This window comes from Giraffa tippelskirchi, chromosome 7 (genome assembly GCF_054371585.1).
Source record: "Giraffa tippelskirchi isolate mGirTip1 chromosome 7, T2T-mGirTip1v1.2.pri, whole genome shotgun sequence".
NCBI lineage: Eukaryota > Metazoa > Chordata > Mammalia > Artiodactyla > Giraffidae > Giraffa > Giraffa tippelskirchi.
In genome coordinates this window covers 119301089-119307245 of record NC_137281.1, presented here as the reverse complement: position 1 = coordinate 119307245, position 6157 = coordinate 119301089, and positions in this window count along the sequence as shown.

Here is a 6157-nt window from a genome sequence, read left to right as displayed (position 1 = left end):
TCACATCCGTCTGCCTAATGCTTCCTGGGAACTGTAGTTTGAACGTGTAACCGCCTTTCTCCGCCCCGCCTGCCTATTCTGGTTCCTTCCTTTGGATCCAAGAACCTGCCTATTTCCACTTCCCCAGACTCGCTGAGTTCCGCATTCCTCCTACCTCTCTGCGCCGTGGCCACACAGAATTTCGGGCGCCCCAAGCTCTGTGCTTCACGCGTCTTTCCCCACTCTGCCTTGCCTCAGTTCGGTTCAGTCCCTCAGTCGTTTCTGCCTCTTTGCGACCTCATGGACTGCAGCACGCCATGCCTCACTGTCCATCACCAACTCCCAGAGTTTACTCAAACTTATGTCCATTGAGTCGGTGATGCCCCATCTCAAACTCTGTCATCCCCTTCTCCTCCCGCCTTCAATCTTTCCCAGCTTCAGGGTCTTTTCAAATGAGTCACTTCTTCGCATCAGATGGCCGAAGTATTGGAGTTTCGGCTTCAACATCAGTCTTTCCAGTGAATATTCAGGACTGATTTCCTTTAGGATGAACTGCTTGGATCTCCTTGCAGGCCAAAGGACTCTCAAGAGTCTTCTCCAACACCACAGTTCAAAAGCATTAATTCTTCGCTGCTCGGCTTTCTTTATAGTCCAACTCTCACATCCATACATGACTACTGGTAAAACCATAGCCTTGACTAGATGGACCTTTGTTAGCAAAGTAATGTCTCTACTTTTTAATATGCTGTCTAGGTTGGTCGGCAGGAGGAGAAGGGGATGACAAAGGATGAGATGGTTGGATGGCATCACCGACTCGATGGACATGGGTTTGGTTGGACTCCGGGAGTTAGTGATGGACAGGGAGGCCTGGTGTGCTGCAATTCATGGGGTCGCAAAGAGTCGGACACGACTGAGCGACTGAACTGAACTAGGTTGGTCATAACTTTTCTTCCAAGGAGTAAGCACCTTTTAATTTCATGGCTACAGTCACCATCTACAGTGATTTTGGAGCCCCCAAAAATGAAGTCTCTCACTGTTCACATTGTTTTCCCATCTATTTGCCATGAAGTAATGGGACCGGATGCCATGATCTTAGTTTTCTGAATGTTGAGTTTCAACCAACTTTTTCACTCTCCTCATTCATTTTCATCAAGAGGCTCTTTAGTTCTTCCACTTTCTGCCCTAAGGGTGGTGTCATCTGCATATCTGAGGTTATTGATATTTCTCCCGGCAATCTTCATTCCACCTTGTGCTTCATCCAGCCCAGCGTTTCTTATGATGTACTCTGCATATAAGTTAAATAAGTAGGGTGACAATATACAGCCTTGATGTACTCCTTTCCCGATTTGGAGCCAGTCTGTAGTTCCACGTCCAGTTCTAACTATTGCTTCCTGACCTGCATACACATTTCTCAAGAGGCAGGTCAGGTGTTCTGGTATTTCCATCTCTTTAAGAATTTTCCATAGTTTGTGGTGCTCCACACAAAGGCTTTGGCCTAGTCAATAAAGCAGAAATAGATGTTTTTCTGGAACTCTTATGCTTTGTCGATAATCCAACGGATGTTGGCAACTTGATCTCTGGTTCCTCTGCCTTTTCTAAATCCAGCTTGAACATCCGGAAGTTCACGGTTCATGTACTGTAGAAGCCTGGCTTGGAGAATTTTGAGTATTACTTTGCTAGCGTGGGAGATGAGTGCAATTGTGCAGTAGTTTGAGCATTCTTTGGCATTGCCTTTCTTTGGGATTGGAATGAAAACTGACCTTTTCCAGTCCTGTGGCCACTGCTGAGTTTTCCAAATTTGCTGACATATTGAGTGCAGTACTTTCACAGCATGATCTTTTAGGATTTGAAATAGCTCAACTGGAATTCCATCACCTTGACTAGCTTTGTTCGTAGTGATGCTTCCTAAGGCCCACTTGACTTCACATTCCAGGATGTCTGGCTCTAGGTGAGTGATCACACCATCGTGATTATCTGGGTCGTGAAGATCTTTTTTGTACAGTTCTTCTGTGTATTCTTGCCACCTCTTCTTAATATCTTCTGCTTCTGTTAGGTCCATACCATTTCTGTCCATTATTGAGCCCATCTTTGCCTGAAATATTCCCTTGGTATCTCTAATTTTCTTGAAGAGATCTTTCATCTTTCACATTCTATTGTTTTTCTCTGTTTGTTTGCACTGATCACTGAGGAAGGCTTTCTTATCTCTCCTTGCTATTCTTTGGAACTCTTCATTCAAATGGGTATATCTTTCCTTTTCTCCTTTTCCTTTAGCTTCTCTTCTTTTCTCAGCTATTTGTAAGGCCACCTCAGACAACCATTTTGCCTTTTTGCATTTCTTTTTCTTGGGAATGGTCTCCATCACTGCCTCCAGTACAATGTCACGAACCTCTGTTCATAGTTCTTCAGGCACTCTGTCTATAAGATCTAATCCCTAGAATCTATTTGTCCCTTCCACTGTATAATTGTAAGGGATTTGATTTATGCCATACCTGAATGGTTTTGTGGTATTCCCTACTTTCTTCAATTTAAGTCTGAATTTGGAAATAAGGAGTTCATGATCTGAGCCACAATCAGCTCCCGGTCTTGTTTCTGCTGACTGTATAGAGCTTCTTTATCTTTGGCTGCAAAGAATATAATCAGTCTGATTTCAGTATTGACCATCTGGTGATGTTCATGTGTAGAGTCTTCTCTTGTGTTGTTGGAAGAGGGTGTTTGCTATGACCAGTGCATTCTCTCGGCAAAACTCAATTAGCTTTTGACCTGCTTCGTTTTGTACTCCAAAGCCAAATTTGCCTGTTACTCCAGGTATCTCTTGACTTCCTACTTTTGAATTCCAGTCCCCTATGATGAAAAGGACATCTCTTTTGGGTGTAAGTTCTAGAAGGTCTTGTAGGTCTTCATAGGACCGTCAAATTCAGCTTCTTCAGCATTACTGGTTGGGACATAGACTTGGATTACTGTAACATTGAATGGTTTGCCTTGGAAATGAAAAGAGATCATTCTGTCGTTTCTGAGATTGCATCCAAGTACTCATTTCAGACTCTTTTGTTGACTATGATGGCTATTCTGTTTCTTCGAAGGGATTCTTGCCCACAGTAGTAGATATAATGGTCATCTGAGTTAATTTCACCCATTCTAGAGTTCACTGATTCCTAAAATGTTGATGTTCACTCTTGCCATCTCCTGTTTGACCACTTTCAATTTGTCTTGATTCATGGACCTAACATTCCAGGTTCCTATGCAATATTGCTCTTTAGTGCATTGGACTTTACTTCCATCACCAGTCACATCCACAACTGGGTGTTGTTTCTGCTTTGGCTCCGTCTCTTCATTCTTTCTGCCTTGCCTACTTCACCTTATTTATCTTTAAGATCCCCAATCCGATGTCAAGGTCTTGGGCTTTTCTTGAGCCCCTACATTAGGTCAGATTCACTTCTTAAATACTGTCATATTTCTGCATAGTTGCTTAAGAATGTACACTTTATCACTAGACAGTGTTTGTTGTGATTTATTAATGTCACATTTCCTGTTTAGACAAGCCACATCAGGGAATATTTGCTTATATTTTGTCCCCAGTGTCCAGCAATTCCTAGATAGTCAATAAATACCTGATGAAGGAAGTAAACTTCCATTCATTTGTCAACTCCCAGGGGTCCATTCCCACTTTAGTGAAACTGCTGGTGCCAGACTCCTCCAGTGACATTTTAAATTGCCAAAAACATTGGCTTTACATTTAATCCATATTCTACTTGACATCTGAATAGCTACTAGCAGCAATAAGTGGTGGTTCCAATGAAGCCTTGCTCATAAAACTTGGAAATAAGATTGCCTCTAAAGGTTAAACTAGTTAAAAGCAACAGATAATGCAATTCTGTGGGAATCTGGTAACCATCAAAACTCAAACCAGGGTGCCCTGGGTAAAATTGTTACCTAGTCCAAGCTCTCTATACTGACTGTAGGACAGGCCAATGAATCTAAAATAAATAAATAAATAAATGGCAGGTTCTTCTATAGATCAGAGATTGGGGGAGGTGAGGAAGCAGAGTAAAAAGGCCATTGCTCTTGCAAATATCTCCTAGAATGGCAAGGCTCAGGAAGGGGATGTGTTAATTTCCTTTATCCTGCCATCTACATGTGGACAGGGTTCTGGAAGAAGGCACTTCCCAAGTCAGGCAGATGGGCAGGATTCTCTGAGGCAGGCCATTGTATATGATTATCATAACAAAAGCAATGAAAAGCAAATCAAAGAAACAGTTCTAACATGGAGTCAGAATTGGCTTTTGCTCTCAACAGAACTTCTGGCAGGAAAAATTGCACTGGGGTTGCAAGTTCAAAGACAAAAGGTGCACTTCTTTTGGAGAAAGAAAAGATGGGGACTGTCAGGCCAGGGAGTATTTAAAATAATACAGTTCAAGATGCTGGGTCTGAGCCCACTCTTCGACAAGGATCTCTCTTGAGATTGACTTAAGCTGGTCCAGCTGAGAAACTTCCTAAGATCAACTAAATATTTGCTCTCATTTCATACTCACAACGGAGAAGGCAATGGCACCCCACTCCAATACTCTTGCCTGGAAAATCCCATGGACGGCGGAGCCTGGTAGGCTGCAGTCCATGGGATCGCTAAGAGTCGGACATAACTGAGCGACTTCACTTTCACTTTTCACTTTGATGCATTGGAGAAGGAAGTGGCAACCCACTTCAGCGTTCTTGCCTGGAGAATCCCAGGGATGGGGGAGCCTGGTGGGCTGCCGTCTATGGGATCGCACAGAGTCGGACATGACTGAAGCAACTTAGCAGCAGCAGCATACTCACAAAGGAACTTATTGAAAACTTGGCTTTCCTCTACGTAGACCTGCAAGGAGAAGCCAAGAATCACTTTGGGAATATGAGGTGCCTAAAGGCCAATACTAATATGAAGAAGAGAAAGTGTGGACACAAATGACCATGTTCGTAAACAACAGTGACATATAATATTACTTGACATTTCTCCCACTTTTCCCAGTAAAGTGTGTGTGAAGTTGTCCTTCTGTAATCTTTTTTTAACCCTGCTGACTGTTACAGGGCTTGTCCCATCACAGTAACAAGAATTATAGGACTTAGGGCTGTGAAGCTTGCAATTAAGAAGCAGCATGATGGAATTAATAGAGAACACTGCTGTGATGACTTGGATAAAGTACAGAGGGAAAAGAGAGCAAGTTATGTTGTTAAAACCTCAGCCTGTTCTGTTAATGTTCCAGCTACTGTGAACCCAAAAGCCATTTTCCCCGCTCTTTTGACTTCCTGTATAAATTCCTCTTGGGCTTCCCATGGGGCTCAGTGGTAAAGAATTCGCCTGCCAATGCAGGAGACGCAGATTGGATACCTGGGCTGGGAAGGTCCCCTGGATAAGGAAACAGCAACCCACTCCAGTATTCTTGCCTGGAGAATTCCATTGACAGAGAAGCCTGGCGGGCTATAGTCCATGGGGTAGCAAAGAGTCAGACATGACTTAGCAACTGAGCACAGGGAGAACAGAGAATGCACAAGTCAGGCTAACTTAAGCAACTAAAATTTTTATTGAGCAACTAAAATTTTATTTTTATTGAGTTGACATTGTGGTATATATCAATGTATTTGTGAGATAAAATCTAGTAGACACACACATATAGAAAATTAGTATATGTAACCTTAAAGAGAATCTGGTCCTGAAAGATAGTGATACTCACAAGGGCAAATGTGAATTTCTGAAGGGCAGATTTTGACCAATGTAGAATTTACAAAGACCAATGCCCCATTGTGGGGACTGTTTGGGAGGCCAGACTTCCCAAAATAATGTTCCTTTTGCATCATCAACCATGTACCTTAATGTTTAAAATTACACAGTGATCACCTGTGTGATTCCCTGTTTCTCAGAACTTTTCTTCCCTTGACCTCTAGGAAATCACTCTCTATTTGTCTGGTCATTCCTTCTTAACCTCCTTTGCTAAATCTTTTTTTTTAATATTTATTATTATTTATTTATTTATTTGGCTGTACTGGTCTTAGTTGCAGCATGTGGGATCTGGTTCCCTGACCAGGTATCAAACCTGGGCACCCTGCATAGAGAGCACGGAGTCTTAGCCACTGGACCATCAGGAAAGTCCCTCCTTTGTTGAGTCTTTATCTGCCTCTTAATGTGAGGATTTTAACAAGTCTGTCC